Source organism: Rhinopithecus roxellana, chromosome 8, assembly GCF_007565055.1.
Source record: "Rhinopithecus roxellana isolate Shanxi Qingling chromosome 8, ASM756505v1, whole genome shotgun sequence".
Taxonomy (NCBI): Eukaryota; Metazoa; Chordata; class Mammalia; order Primates; family Cercopithecidae; genus Rhinopithecus; species Rhinopithecus roxellana.
Window position 1 is genome coordinate 84,976,276 of NC_044556.1, and position 16,761 is coordinate 84,993,036.

The 16,761-nt window shown below is 40.1% G+C and overlaps 1 long non-coding RNA gene across 1 annotated transcript; it reads right to left on the reverse strand.

Moving 5' to 3' along the window:
- Positions 1 to 613: 613 nt before the first annotated feature.
- On the reverse strand, positions 614 to 16,686 carry LOC115899210. Its single transcript, XR_004058920.1, has 3 exons — positions 16,438 to 16,686; positions 12,778 to 12,933; positions 614 to 1,675 (listed from the first exon to the last, which is right to left on the reverse strand). It is a non-coding gene; the product is annotated as an uncharacterized LOC115899210 (long non-coding RNA).
- Positions 16,687 to 16,761: the final 75 nt, after the last annotated feature.

Sequence of the window (16,761 nt, forward strand, 5' to 3'; positions counted from 1 at the left end):
TATGCTGGGATAATTGCTCTGGTCTGCAGAGACACGGTATCATACTGGAACTGTTGTTAGCACATCTGGGATCTACTCCTAGTCCCATCTTTACTCAAAGACACACTGAACTGAGAACTCCTCACTTTTGCACCCCCTTTTGTTTCACAGTGCTTGACACCATGTGCTCAATTAATGTTAAGTGGAGAAAAGAATAATGAAGAAAGGGACACAACCCAAAAGGAGTGAAAAGGCTGTGTGCTGTCATCATCTGAGCAAAGCTTGTCTTGGCATCAGGTGCTGGATACACACCCCCTATGCCTTCTCTTGGAGCTCCCAGAACAATTTACTTTGAGAGATTAGTCCATCATTGGCTTCTTTCCTGCTTGATTTCCTACTTGAAGTTCATTTCCTCATCGTACTTTTTATGTGTATGTACATCTAGTGTGACCTCAATTTTTCTTTTTTATTTGGAGGTAATGACCTCCCTAAAGGAGGCTGGATAACCTTCCCATCCTATCCCATAAACACCCATTCTCAGAAGTCCAGGATCAGCAGGTGTTAATTCTCCAAATTCAACATCCTGAGAAAGTCACAAGAACAAATTTATCAGTCTTCTTCTGCTTTGCTGGTGGGAGCTTTTGTTAACCCAATTTTCTAGAAAGGAACTTAGAAAGCTGTATCCAGAGTCTTCAAAACCTTCCATCCTTTGATTCAGCAATCTCACTTCAGTGATGGGAGAAAATATATATTCATAGGTGTTCATCCCAGAATTATTTATATTAGAAAACAATTTAAGGTAATGGTTTAAGTAGTGGCACAAGTATTACTCAGTAAAAATTTTATCTTAGAAAAATACTTCATGACATTCCCGAAATGGTCAGGTTAACCTGTTAACGAAAAAACAAACACCATCACTATAATTTTTTCCATCCTCATAGCTGCTAATGCAAAAGAGTTGGAGGCTTTTTCTTTTTAACCCCAGGCATAGCCTCATCCTGAACAGGGTTAAGAGAAGACCCTGCTCAGTCAGCTGATTTAAGGCTAAAGTTCACAAGGTTACTCTAAGCTTCTCCAATGTCCCCTTTCTACCTTTCTGCCTCCACACTGGGACACTATGGCTCCCTGGGGTGTGCCCTGAGGTGTACGCCTCTCTGCTTGTTCTGCAAAGCACCCTGTTACCTGCTGCCACACTCCTGATATTCCTGAAAGATGAAACAGGGATTTGCTCCCAGCCTGAATCAAGTGTGCATTCCTGCTTCCAAGAGCCAAAAGAGATACTGCTGGGCCACTGCTTTCCCAAAGCCTTGAAACTGAACCTGCCAACTCTGGCCCTGCTTTGCCTCCAGACAAGGGAGCCTGTACTATCTACCTCTGGAACACAGGGTGCACCTGACACCCTAACACGCACCTCTGAATCTTACTACTGAAAGGTTCTCTAGGGAGAAATTTAAAAGCTGAGATGATGGAAGAAAGATTAAAAGTAGTCACATTTCTGCCATAGGAATCTCTACCCTCTGTCCCAGGTACTGTTTTTCTGGTAGCTTTTTCCACATCTTTGAGCCTTCTGGATTCCTTCCCAGTAGGGGTGAAGGGAGGGATGAATGTGGGTCCACATGATTCTGATGGTGTTTTCTTTTCATTCTTGCACACTCTCCTCAAGGCAAAACATCTGAAGTTAACGACAATTGGTCACCTAAACAGAGAATAAGGTGGACACAATTAAACACAGATGCCCTGACCCAGCCTGTTCTCTGAAAGAAAAAGCAGGGATTTTGTTTTGAATATTTGAAAGAGGTCAATGTCGCAGTATAATCTATCACCTCTCTACTTTCTGTTTCCCAAAGCAGGGAGAGTTGGAAAATCAGAGGGTTTTATGGCCCAGGGTCAGAGAATAATGACTCTGTTGTTTTTTCATTATCACTTGTCCCATATTTTGTGAATCATTTCCAGTGCTTTGTATGTCACACTTTTCCAATATTCTCCCCTCTTGTGGTGGTATTTCTTAGAAAAGTCTCCCCCTAGAGAAAAATTGCTGTGTGCACCCCTCCATGTGCTTCCTCATCTGGTGTAGTTGTCCTTCTGCACCATTTTCTCCAGCTTGACAGACATAGTGTCACAAGTTTCTTTTATCTGTAATAGACCTGCTATGACACTGATGGCCTGAGCCACCAGATAGGCAGTGTATTTGTGTCTTCAGGCTTTTGAAAGTTAAACCAATGACACGATTGCCTACTTGTCAGTGGCTCCTGAGGTCCCAGCACACCTCCCTGGCTTCTGTGCCCTGAAGGTGAATAATGGTTGTAATAAAATTATAGAGTCAAACACTCTCTTCATTGTGAGGTCCCCAGGGAGCTGGAGCTGTCCAGCCAAAATGCATCTTACGAGGTGGTCCCTTTCATCAATATCAAGGGAGAGGCAGTGATAAAGGACAGAGAAAACCTACTCAAAGAGCAGTCTGGGAACATTTAGGGGGTAAAAAATGTCCAGGGGAAAGGTGTATGAGGTGGTTAAATCCTGACAAGGTCTCTGTGTAGATGCCAGGAAAGGTGTTCATGAGATGATGGGGGTGGAGGTGGGGATGGGAGCAGGAGCAGGAACAGGAGCACTAGATGTATGTCTTGTCTTTCCAGAATAGACCTCAAGTTACTGTCATTAGAATGTAGCAATATTTTTAGGCTGAAGATAGTCTCCAGACAGAGCTATTATAATTCACTGTATTATTTCTTATTCAACAGTAGAGTTACAAGAGGTAATAAAGCTGGAATGAAGTCACCTTTCAAAAACAAGCACACTTTTTCCCACCTGCCCCCATAAGGTAAGTAGTGGTGTCAGCTTCTTCAGTTTGTGATTTGCAAAGTACGTTTTTGGGAATTGCAACTTGAGTTCTAATATTCCCTTCTTCACTCTTTCTAGGTCCCAGACAAAAGAGATTTTACCAGCAGATTCTGGAAACACAGGTAGCACAGTGTTGGCAGAGCCTCTTATCTGTTTGAAGAAGTAACATGATTCCCTTTGTATTTCCCTGCTGAGTGAATCATTTTTGAGCCCAGGATTCTTTAGAAATTCTCCCACTTCAATGATTTCAATTTCTAAACATTTATCAAGCTAGTTCCATGGGTCATTATTATGTAATTCACATGAAAAACATAAAGATTCATAACATGGTTCTCAGACTCAAGTAGTTTTGGAAAACCTGCCACATGCAAAACAATAAACAACCTGATCCCAATTTTCCTCACAGTTGTACCCATGGAGAAGTTCAAGAGAGTTTTAAAATACCTTGCAGCTAGAAGTTTCCCACGGAGATATTGATAGTATGGTGATCACGGTTGCTGCTAACTTAAATAATAACTTACCATTGTATATCACTTATTTGGTTTTACAAAATATTCTTCCATGTTTTATAAACCTCAGCCGTATAAGCCTCCTTCTAAATGTAGTACCTTTTTTGTGCTTTGATTCATTGTGCTTTGTAAATATTGCTTTTTTTCTTTTTAACAGATTGAAGGCTAGTAGCAACCCAGAATTAAGCACATCTATTTGTGTCATTTTTCCAACAGTATATGCTCACTTTGTGTCTCTGTGTCACGTATTGGTAATTCTCACAATATTTCAAGCTTTTTCATTATTATATCTGTTGTTATAGTGATCTGTAATCAGTGATCTTTGATGTTACTATTGACTATTTCAGGACACCATGAAGTGAGTCCATATAAGATGGCAAACTTAATCCATTCATGTTGTGTGTATACTTGCTTATCCACTGACTGGCCATTCCTTCTCCTCTGGCCTCTCTATTCCCACAGACAACAATATTGAAATTAGGGTAACTAATAACCCTACAATGGTCTCTAGGTGAAAGGAAGAGTGAAAGGAAGCAAAGGGAAAGAGGTGAAAGGAAGAGTGGCATGTTCCTCATTTTAAATGAAAAGCTACAAATGATTAAGCTTAGTGAGAAAGGCATGTCAAAAGTGAGACAGTCCTAAAGGTAGGCCTTTGCCAGTTAGCCAAAGTTGTGAATGCAAAGAAAAGTTCTTGAAGGAAATGAAAAGTGTTACTTCAGTGAACACGCAAAGAAAATAAGAAAGCAAAACAGCTTTATCGCTGATATGGAGAAAGTTTGAGCAATCTGAATAGAGCAAAACAATTACTACATTTCCTTAAGCCAAACCCTATTCCAGAGCAAAGTCCTAACTCCCTTCAGTTCGATGAGCCCTAACTCTCTTTAATTCTATGAGAGAGGTGAGGAAAGTGGGAGAAGAGAAGTTGGAAGCTGGCAGAGTTTGGTTCCTGAGGTTTAAGGAAAGAAGCCATCTCCGTAACATAGAAGTGCAAGGTGTCATGCCATCACACTCCAGCCTGGGAGACAGAGCGAGATTCCATCTGAAAAAAAAAAAAAAAAAAAAAAAAAATGAAACAAAGACAGTGCAAGGTGAAGAAGCAATTGCTAATGAAGAAGCTGCAGCAAGTTATTCAGATCCAGCTAAGATCACTGATGAAGGTGGCTACACCAAACAATAGATTCTCAGTGTAGACAAAACGGTCTTATTTGGGAAGGAGATGACATCAAGGATTTTCATAGCTAGAGAGGAGAAGTCAATGCCTGGCTTCAAAGGACAGGCTGGCTCTCTTATTAGAGGCTAAGGCAGTTGATGATTTGAATTTGAAACCAATGCTCACTTACCACTCCAAAAATTGTAGGGCACTAAGAATTATGGTAAGTCTACTCTGCCTGTGCTCTATAAGTGGAACAACAAAGCCTAGATGACAGCATATCTATTTACAGCATGGCTTACTGAATATTTAAGCCTATTGTTGAGACCTACTGCTCAGAACAAAAAAAGATTCCTTTCAAAATATTACTGTTCACTAACAAAGCACCTAGTCATGCAAGAGCTCTGATGGAAATATACAAGGAGATTAATGTTTTCATGCTTGCTAAGACAATATCCACCTGCAGCCAATGGATCAGGGGTAATTTTGACTTTCAAGTTTTATTATTTAAGAAATACATTTTTGTAAGGCTATTGCTGCCATAGATAGTGATATCTCTGATGGTTCTTCTGGAAAGAATTTACCGTTCTACATGCCATTAAGAACATTCATGATTCATGGAAAGACATAAAAATATATAGATTAACAGGAGTCTGGAAAAATTTTATTCCAATCCTCATGGACGACTTTAAGGAATTCAAGATTTTCATGGAAAAAGTGACTATAGGTATGGTAGAAATAGCAAGAGAACTAGAGTTAGAAGAACTAGAGCCTGAAGATGATATTGAATTGCTACAATCTCCTAATCAGACTTGAACAGATGAGGACTTGCTTCCTATGGATGAACAAAAGAAAGTGGTCTCCTGAGATGGAAACTACTTCTAGAGAAGACATTGTGAACATTGTTAAAATGACAATAAAGGATTTAGAATATTAAATTAACTTGGTTATTAAAGCAGTAGCAGCAGGGAGTGAGAGGATTGACTTCAATTTTGAATGAAGTTCCACTGTAAGTAAAATGCTGTCAAACAGCATCACCTACTACAGAAATTTTTTTCCTTAAAGAAAGAGTCAATCAATGTACCAGATTTCCTTGTAGTTTTATTTTAATAATTTACCACACCACCTCAACTTTTAGTAACTACTATTTTGATCTGTCAGCAGCCATCAACACTGAGGCAATACTCTCCACCAACAAAAAGTTATGACCGGCTGAAGGCTGAGATAATTGTTAGTATCGTTTAGCAATAAGTATTTGTAGTTAAAGCACGTGCATTGCTTTCAGACATAATGCTTTTGCACACTTAACAGACTACAGTATAGTGTAAACATAACTTTTATATGCACTGGGAAACCAAATCTCTGTGATTCAGTTTATTGCTGTGTCCTGGAGCTGAGCCTGCAATGTCTTCCAGGCATGCCTGTGCTCTGTGCTCTGTCTGAGGTCTTCTTGTTATTCATTTCACGTGTTAATGTATTCACTCATTCACTCATGACCTACAAGAATGTGTTTCTTTAGAAACTGCATTTTCTACTAGTGACTCTTCACCACTGATCTTGAAGATGGGCTAACCATCCAGTATAAAGCACAGGGATTTAATTTACATAATGACAAATGCCCATCGGCTTAGCAGAAAATGCAAAAATGTCTTTTGCTACAAAGAGAGAGTCCATGGCTTGAAACGATTAAGGACTACCATAATGGAAGGCACAAAAAGCCTGATTCTGTTCTTACTCAGAAACAGCCATATTAACTCACATGACCAACATACATTTTAACATATCAAAAATAAAACATAGTAACCATATATAATCATCACTATTTTAAATTGCTCTGAACATTGTGGCCAATGTAATGAGGCTTGAAATCAAAATAAGAGGAATGACTGTGTATATAAAAAGAAAGGATATATTATTTGTAGAGGACCAAAATTCTACTTAGAAACCCCAAGAAATGACTTCTAGTGAAGATTGTGCTGTAATTGAAAAATAGCCAAAGGATGGAAGAGATAGTGGCAATACATATAACTGAGAAAAGACTCATTCAGAATTTACAAAGAACTCCCACAAATCCATAAGAAAAGACAAATCACCCCCAAAAATCACAAAATTTGTGTTTCAGTTAAAAAGAAGAAAATGGTCGATAATCCTCTGAAAAGATGCTCAACTTCACTGGTTTTCACAAAGAAAGGGGTCTGCAAACTATGGCCTGCAGGTCAAATCTAACCTACAAGTTGTTGTGGCAGAGCCAGAGAGCTAAGAATGTGTTTTTACATTCTTGAATGGTTGGTTGAAAAACACACAACAACAAACCCAAAGAAACCCAACGAGCAAACCTGGCCCTTAACCAAAAAAGCCTGTTGTAAATGCATATTGAAACAAATTAAGATATCACTCCACACCCTTCAGATTGGCAAATAAAAGTCTTACTGTACCTCTTGCAGGGTTGGATGTGGAAGGAGAGCTTGCTCAGATAGCTATCTGGAGAATGCTTGCATTGGTACAAAGACTACAGAGAGCATGTTGGCAATATTTAGTAATGTGGAAGGTGAGCATACCCACATATGTCTTAAAGAAACTCTTGCACATTTGCATAAGGCCACACGTGGGAATGGAAGCATTGTCAATAGCAAAGGCCTATCAGAAGAAAAATGGATAAATACATTGTTGCATATTCACACAATCAAATTCAATACAACCGTAAAAATCACTAACATAGAACTACTATATCAACATTAATAAATATTACAGTATTTTATTGAGAAAAACTGTAAATCATATACACTATAATATAATTTCATAATATTTTAAAACATAATAATCAGATAGTTTTTACTAACACATAACTACTAAGTAGAAACCCATAAAAAGGAGGGTTATGAGCCCAGAAAGTAACTTTGCATTCATAGACATCTCTGAGAAAAAAAGAGAAGGGACTACTGTTAGGGAGGGGTATGCAGAGTTTTCAAATATGTCAATAATGTTTCATTTATGGTTTTATTAAAGAAACAGTAGAGGCAAATATGGAAAAAAGTTAAGACTTGCTAAAGTTTGCCAGTGAGCATAATGGTGTTAATTCCATCATTTTTTTCTATGTTTGCAAAGAAAATGCAAGAAAATCATTGGAGAAAAATATAATGAAGAAAGAACTTCAGTGGAGTCACTGAATACAAAGTAAATACATCAATATTAATAGGGTTCTTTTTTTCGGTATGCCATTAAAAATAAACTAAATGGTAACAAGGAGAAAAGATGCTATTTTCAATAAGGATAAAAATATAAGGCAATGAGGGATACATATTTCCTGAAATGGATAAGATACATATAAAGAAAGTTGTGAAACTTTGCTGAGAAATATAAAAGAAGTTCTAAATAAATGTATAGATTTATCATATACCCCAATATGAAATGTGAATTTTTAAACATATTTTAATGCAATTCTATTGAAATTTTTGAGGAAAAACAAGTAAATCAGTCTGAGGATATCTGAGAAAACATGAATAGATAAGCATAGCCAAGAGTACTTTAGAAAGTGATGTAATGAGGGTGTTTGCTTTAGTTATTAAAACATACGGTAAAGCTATAATAATTAAAACTGTAATGCAATTGCAGAAGCTGATAAATAATTCAGTGAAAAGGGATGACACTGTACTAGAAGTATGTGTGTGTGTATAAATATATACATATATATGTACATATGTGTGTATATATACACATATACAAACATGTATCTATGTACAAATATTCACACATTTTTATATATATCTATCTGTATATAAAGTATATACATATATACATGTAATATATATTAATCATAAATGGGGAAGCATGGTTTGTTTTATTTAGCCTCTTTGGGAAAGCAAAGTTTTTACTTTTTATGCCAAATATTTTCTTAGAAAAATTAAAATGCTAATTTTAACATGTAAACCAATTTAGAAATCTTTATTTAAAAATAGAGTTTTATTATCTAGTCTATGGCTGAGGAAATACATTCTAGGTTTAAAAGCTATGGGAAAAATATATAGAACAAAACTTATGTATATATATAAAAAATCATTAACAAAGTTAAAAGTTAATTGACATAATGGGAGACAATATATGATGGGTTGATATCTTTCATGTATAAAGAGTATATGCAAGTGAACAATAAATATTCTAAGATACTATTGAAAAATGGACAAAGAACATGAACAGACATTTCACATAAAAAGGAAGTACTAATGGCTAGTGAAACTTGCCATGTTTAATCTAACTAGCAAAAGATTAAAGGAAAATTAAAAACATACCACATAACATCTCTAAAGGTGATATGTGAGGAAGAGTTCAGCAAAGAGGATGTTTTCACACACTGTTGATAATCTTGTAGGCAAGTACAACCTTTCTGAAAAACGATTTGTTTTTCAATAGGTATCAAGAGCTTTAAAAATATTTGTATCTTTTCATCCAATGATTTTATTCTAAGAAGTAGATTCTAATCATAAATAAAATGTTTTTCTAGAAACATATTTATCTAGGCACATAGAAATAATATTAGATATACCCTAATATCTGGTAATAGTAGAAGTATTAAATTGAGAATATTCACTCACTGGACTATTGCATGACCATGAAAATGATGTTCTCAGTGAATTGCTAATGATTTCAGGAAATTTTCATTATAAAAGTAAATTAACAAGACTGGGCGTGGTGGCTCATGCCTGTAATCCCAGCACTTTGGGAGGCCGAGGTGGGTGGATCGCCTGAGGTCAAGAGTTTGAGACCAACCTTGTCAACATGGTGAAACCCCGTCTCTACTAAAAATACAAAAATTAGCTGGGCATGGTGGTAGGCACCTGTAATCCCAGCTACTTGGGAGGCTGAGGCAGGAGAATTGCTTGAACCCAGGAGGCAAAGGTTGCAGTGAGCCAAGATCGTGCCATTGTACTCCAGCCTGGGCAACAAGAGCGAAAATCTGCCTCAAAAAAAAAAAAAAGTAAATTAACAAATGTGACTTAAAATTTTTTTCCATTTTTATTGTAGATTAAAGGATATACATGCAGATTTGTTATATGGGTAAATAGCATCATGGTGAGGCTTGGGGTCTCAACGATCCCATTACCAAGGTAGTAAGCATAATACCCACAGGTGGTTCTTCAGCCCCTTCCTCCCTTCCTCCCTCCCCCAACTAATGATCCCATTCCCAGTGTCTGTTGTTCCCATCGTTATGTTCATGTGCACTCAATGCTTAGCTTTCACTTATAAATGAGAACATGCAGTATTCGGTTTTCTGTTCTTGTGTTAAGTCTCTTAGAGTAATGGCCTCCAGCTCCATCTCTGTTGCTACAGATTTCCATTATAAAAGTAAATTTCACAAAATGTGACATTTTATATATAATATGGTAATAACTATATATACCTACATACATACATAGGCACATGTGATGGGAAAAATGTTTCAAAAATTAGTAGTAGTTTGCTTCAGGTTGTGAGATTATGGATGATTGTTTTATTTCTTTATATTTTTCTGTATTTTCTAATTTTTAAAGCACTTACATTAAATTCATAATCATATATTAAGTCAACAGCTTTCATTAATGTATTCATTCAACAATTAATGATCTATTAATATTTAATTGACAAACACTTATAAAGTTCTTACCATATGCTAAGCAAAGAAACACACTTTGTGAAAATAAAAGTCTATTGAGCTGATGTGTTGGCTCTCGATAAAAGTTGTTTGAAATTCTCACACTCAAAGAGAAACGGAATGAAATCAAGTGTATTTAATATTGCACCAACTGAACCATCAGTGGAACTGAAACATAAATGTATTTGTTTTCAGGAATGAGAAGATTTGTCTTTCTGGGTGTGGAAGTGATTTGAAAAGTCAGAAAGTCTGTAGAAATAGCTGATCCTTGTTCTTACAGATTAGATCTAAGACTTCATCAATTTTCATATTCAATGAGGTGTCTCAAAATTTAGTTCACATTTTCCATCTCCAGAGACTTATTTGTCTCTTATTTAGTGAAGGTACCTGGTAATGAGCTTGTAGTTAAGAACTGATTTGAAATGGAATTTTTATAGAACCAATTTTTTGGTTGCTTAAAGTTAATTGCTTTGTACCTAATTTAGGTTCCACAGGGAGTAATTTTGATCTCCCCCAGCAAACTTTGTCTTAAATGAGGCTGATCTATAATCCTATTACACATGTCTGGGTGTGCATCAGTAAATACCATGGGTTGCATTAAGTTTCTAAAGGATACTGTGTGGTTTTAACACCCTCCAAGGACTTTACTTTTAGCAAAGGTTTTAACACCCTCCAAGGACTTTACTTTTAGCAAAGAAGTAAGTTGTTTTCCTGGAGCCAGGTCACTCCACTGTACCAAATAAAAGTTATGGGAAAATGGTGGAGTTTGTATACCTTTTCTTGCCCAAGCAATAGATCACAGTTGCCTGGCAGCCTGCAAGAAATACGATGCTTTGGGAATGAACGAAACAGAGGAAGACATGAAACACTGCAATGAGAATGGAAGGGTATCAGGACTGCAATAATCAGAAAGAATCCAGATATTGCCATGTGCCGGTGTACAGCAGGGGTTCTCAAATTGTGGTCCCTGAACTAGCAGCATTAACCTGACCTGTGAACTTTTTAGAAATGCAAATTCTTGGGCCCACCCAACATCTACCGAATTAGAAACTCTGTGAGTGGAGCCCAGCAATCTGTGTGGTAAAAAGGGCTCCAGTTGATTCAGATACACACTGAAGTCAGAGAAAGCTAAGCCAAAACAATCAAATTTTGCTGAAATAGAATCGTGAGGTGAGTATGGTATCAGGTTTTATCTGAGATTTGGAGGCACAGAGAGACAGAAAACATTGGGAAGTGGGCTGCTAACAGAAATTCAAGCAAAAGGGCTTTAATAACCAGTTTTCATTTGGAAAAGCAGTGCAATTCCAAGTCAAGCCAAGTCAAGAACCAGAAGGTACAGGTAGGAAGACAGACAAAATTATGGGACTAGACATAGTTTTCCCTTTCCTGCCAGGTTTTTCCTGACATCTTTTGCCTGAAGACATGTTAAAGTTACTCAAGGTCTCTGACACAGGAAGAAACTCATTGAAGATGGAGCCTAAAGGAAACAACCCTTTCATTCATCTAATTTCACTTGTAAGACAATGCATTGAAAGCTAATCAAACTGAGCTCATAGGGTATAAATAGGTAAGCTCTGGGTAGCACATAAGGGGAACAAAAAAACCTTTCAGAAAAACTTGATGACTCTTTGACACCATTCCAATTTTGGTGGACAATGGAGGTTTCATTAGTGTGAATAGAATAGATCGTTAACAAAGCATTTGATGCCTCTCTCAATAGATCTTATTATAGCAGTAGAGAGCTATTTGACAAAGAAAACTATGCCAAGGATACCAAATTATTTTATGGAATCTAGAGTACATGAAGAAGATAAAATATAACTGTGAGGGCTTGTGACAAATAAGTTTTCAGACAACTTGGCTTTAGCCATGGATTCCAGTGATCAGAGCAGCCTCCAAAAATAACTTAAATATTAATTGTTTATTGATTAAATATTTAACAGAATTGGATCACCATTTGGTCTCTGGCCCAGCATATCAGTGGTAGGAGTTAATCAAGAGGATAAGTTGCCTTAGAAGAGTGGCTTTCACATTTAGCATGCATTGGAATCCCCCTGGAGGGCTTGTTAACACAGATTATTGACCTCTACCCCCAGAGTTTCTGATTCAGTAGGTCTTGGGTAGGCTTGAGAATTTGCATTTCTAGCAAACTTTCAGGTGATGCTGATGTTGCTGGTCCAGGGACCACTCTTTGAGAACCACGGGAGGAGAAAAACCACTAAGAGTAGAGATGCATTTTGAAGATTACGCCATAGGAAGGAGGCAGAAAGTAGAAAAAAGCACTCCACTGCACAAAGCTGAAACTGGCATCCAGGAATGAGAGACACCAGGCAAGCTTTGGATGATTACAGGAAATAACTTCTGAAAGGTAAAAAATGAAGTCAGATCTCCTTACACCTATGGTAGCTTTTTAAAAGTTCCCATTTCATCAAGAATCAAGACAAGGATCATAAAGGAAATTGTCTTTGAGACTGTCTGCCCTACCTGATTGCTCTTTAGCTGGAATTCAGCCAACCTGGCTGCTTATTTCCAAGGTTAGCCATAAACTGTTCAGGTGCATGAGAAATTGCCCACTACTGAAGCTGACTCTTGTGAATAGTCTCTGGTGTGTGGCTGCAAGGGAAGGGTTTTCTTTTCCAAGATGTTTGTCTTTTCCGAAGTTCTCCACCACTTACCCACAGATGCTACTTGTGACACATACAGTTAGCCTCTGAACTGACACAGAGCATTGATGTCACCTTCTCCTCAAAACCTTTGGCACATCTTAGTTATCTCTGTGGTCTCAGGATAGAGCGTTAGGTGCCGCCTGAATGCTGGAGAAAGCTTCCACTCTGAAAAGGATTTGAGAGCAGAGAAAAGCACTCACTTGTCAGGCTTTTGTGGAAGTTGATTTTCTGTGCCTGATTATCATGACATCACTCTGCTCTGAGTCAGTCATCAGGAGTCCCCTGACTGCCCAGTGCCCAGTGATGGGCAGCTTTGACTTGCACTGGGTAGAGGATGGAAGGGAGGTGGCCCACAGAGGTAGACTGTTTACCCAGTCTCCATCAGGGGAATTTTCTTGTCCACACTCTGCTAAAACTGACTCATGAGGAAGACAGCAAGCCAACAGTTCATGGGAGGTAGAGCTGTTCCTATTGTTCACGTGTCATTTGACTCAGCTGAATCATCTCCTCCACAACCCAGAAAGGAAGGTGCTTCCACCAACACCTTCTTCATTTGCGGGAAGAGATGGAGTGGGAATTTTCAGCACCTACCTCATTCCTATACCTTTCCCACTCCAAAGAGGGAAGAATGACTTTGGTTATCAGACACATTGATGAGAGCTTGATAATCACTGGCTATTCCTCTACTGGGCAGGGTAAAAACTCAAGGTCCCTCACTTCTCCTACATGCTCCCCATTTCCTGATTCATCTTGAACTAGCCTTTATTTCAGAGCAATGGATCAGTCTCTGTGGGTCAACCCCTTGGTGGGACCACCTCAGAGCAGGGAGGATTGATATCCAGCTTCTCAGCCTAGGACTGGGTAGATAAGTCCACCTTGTAGGGAAGACTTGGCCCTCTATAATTCTGAGTGGGAGGTCAGAAACCCAGCGATATTCTCTAGTCTTCTAATTGTTACAGAAAGTCAAACAGAACTGATGTTGCAATCCTCATTTAACAATATGTGTATTTTTTATCAACCGGAATCCTCAATGAGAAGCAAGGTGGGCATTAAGATCTGGGACTAGCCCTTCTCCCAGTCACTCCCTCCCCCTCAATTCCCAAGAAGTTCTGAGGCTGATGCTTTCCCATACATATTTCTCTTGTGCCAGGATTTATCAGGAGGTGTGGAGGTTTATTGGGAGCAGGACAGTGTAGGCAGGAAAGGGACTGAGACTTAGGACTAGACATGCCCTTCAGAGAGGGACAGGCCAACCTAATAGGAAAGGTTGGAGAAGGCACAGGTGCAAGGAGTTCAGCCTTCCACATAGCGGTTCAGCTAAGTAGTTGGCACCAGGTGCTCCAACTGGAATTGCAATTTATGCCAAAACATGAGCAGGGCCCACTGAAAATTGGGGACAGGTAATTCTTGGAAGTCAGGGCAGGCTGCCAGCTTCTGGCAGATTTGTCCCTAGAAATCCAGACCCCAACACTAAACTAAGATACAGAGCTAAAGCCTCGTCTGATCTTAACCTCAGATAAGGAGAGAGGTACTGATATGGACAAGAGACAGGGAAATACTGGGTAGAAGAAGGCGGTTCCCTGGCAAAGGCCCCACCCTCAAGCCTAGAAACCCATGGCCCTAAATAGAAACAGACATTCCTGTTTTTGCACCCAAATGTTGCCTTTTGGCCCACCATGCCCCACTATCTCATACCCGTACAAACCCCAAATCCCATGCTCCACAAGTAGATGAGCAGAGGCAGTAAGCGGGCCTGGCAGAGAAGGAGAGAAAAGAAGGAATGTCTGAATGTCAAGAGGAGTTCATCTGGGGATGATTGGAGAGGAGACTGGCTGCAGGACAGCCAAACTCCAGGGGAAGATCATTCTTCCTACTTCATCCCCTTTTCAACTCCCCATCCCTCCAGCTGAGAGCCACCTCCATCTGACAATAAAGTCCCCTGCATTTACCATCCTTTGTTTCGTCCATGTGACCTAATTCTTCCTGGATGCTGGACAAGGTTTCGGGTACCAAGAGGGCACTGAACTGGTTAACACTTAAGCCATCTGCAGACAGCAGAGCTAAAAGAGCACTGTAACACTCCCACTTGGGCTTTGGGAGTTGCAGGTACCCACCCCTAGATGCTACCATGGGGCCAGAGCCCAAAAGTGCTGGCCCCAGCTCTTGGACCTGCCCATCTGCATGCTCCCTGCGCATTAGGGGTTTGAGCAAGGCAGCTGAACAGATGAGCCACACCCCTGTTGCATGTTCTGTGTGAGGGGGGTCAGGAAACTCTCCCATTTCAGGACAGTCAAGAGCAAGAGGAGAGGGTTGAACCAAGGAAGAGATGAGAACCAAGGTCAAAAAGTGTAACACACAGCTGGGCACGGTGGTTCACGCTTGTAATCCCAGCACTTTGGGAGGGCGGATCACAAGGTCAGGAGTTCGAGACCAGCCTGACCAACATGGTGAAACCCTGTCTCTACTAAAACCACAAAAATTAGCCAGGTATGGTGGCGTGCGCCTGTAAGCCCAGCTACTCTGGAGGCTGAGGCAGGAGAATCGCTTGAACCCGGTGTCAGGCCTCTGAGCCCAAGCTAAGCCATCATATCCCCTGTGACCTGCAGGCATACATCCAGATGGCCTGGAGTAACTGAAGAATCACAAAAGAAGTGATATTTAAATGGCCTGTTCCTGTCTTAACTGATGACATTCTACCACAAAAGAAGTGAAAATGACTGGTCCTTGCCTTAACTGATGACATTACCTTGTGAAAGTCCTTCTCCTGGCTCATCCTAGCTCAAAACACTCCCCCACTGAGCACCTTGTGACCCCCACTCCTGCCCACCAGAGAACAACCCCCCTTTGACTGTAATTTTCCTTTACCTACCCAAATCCTATAAAACAGCCCCACCCTTATCTCCCTTCGCTGACTCTCTTTTCAGACTCAGCCCGCCTGCACCCAGGTGATTAAAAAGCTTTATTGCTCACACAAAGCCTGTTTGGTGGTCTCTTCACACGAACTTGGGAGGCGGAGGTTGCAGTGAGCCGAGATGGCGCCACTGCACTCCAGCCTGGGCGACAGAGCAAAACTGCATTTCAAAAAACAAAGAAAGGAAGGGAGGGAGGGAAGGAGGAAGGAAGGAAGGAAGGAAGGAAGGAAGGAAGGAAGGAAGGAAGGAAGGAAGGAAGGAAGGAAGGAAGGAAGGAAGGAAGGAAGGAAGGAGGAGAGGGAGGGAGGGAGGGAGGGAGGGAGGGAGGAAGGGAAAGGAAAGAAAGAGCAACATTTTTCACTGTCTCCCAGGAAGAAGTTTGGGTATAGGAGTCTTGTAATTACAGTGGGAATGTTATTAGACTAAAGAGCTGCAACCCAGGGGTGAGGGCGGAAGCCCATTGAGGACCCCTAGGCCTAATCAAGAGTGAGGATGACTCAGGTGACACACAGGGAGCCCAGTGGCCAGCTGGTTCAACCTAATCTGGAGAATGACTCAACACCAGGATGCCACTGCTGTTGGGGGAGGAGGAGGAAGTGCTAAACCTGTTTTAATATTTCCTGTCTCAAGCCCACATTGTTCTGGGGATTGAGATCTGAAGTTGAGGGGTTGGGGGTTAGGGAATCTGGCTATAGACACTGCAGATCTGCAGAGGGAGGGTATGAGACAGGCTGAAACTGCTGCAATATGTACTCACCCTGAGGGCCTGAGGACCCAGATGATCATCTTAATTTAGATTGCTGCTTGGCCCAAGCAGACATGAGAGTGCCTGCAGACAGCGGCTCTGGCACTGGCACCCATGGTAGCAGCTGGCCTCACTGTGATGGGAAAGCTTCCAGCTCCCTCCAAGATGCAGTTAAGGTTTCTGGTCTCATTCTTGGAAGAGTTCTGTTGAATGAATTAAACTGGAATCATCTTCCTTTCCCGGGAAACTGTTGTGTCTTTTGTCTGCTCTGCCTCTGGGTGAAATCTGTAGTCCTTACTTGCTGCTATTTTCTACCGTCCTAATAATAGCTCATTG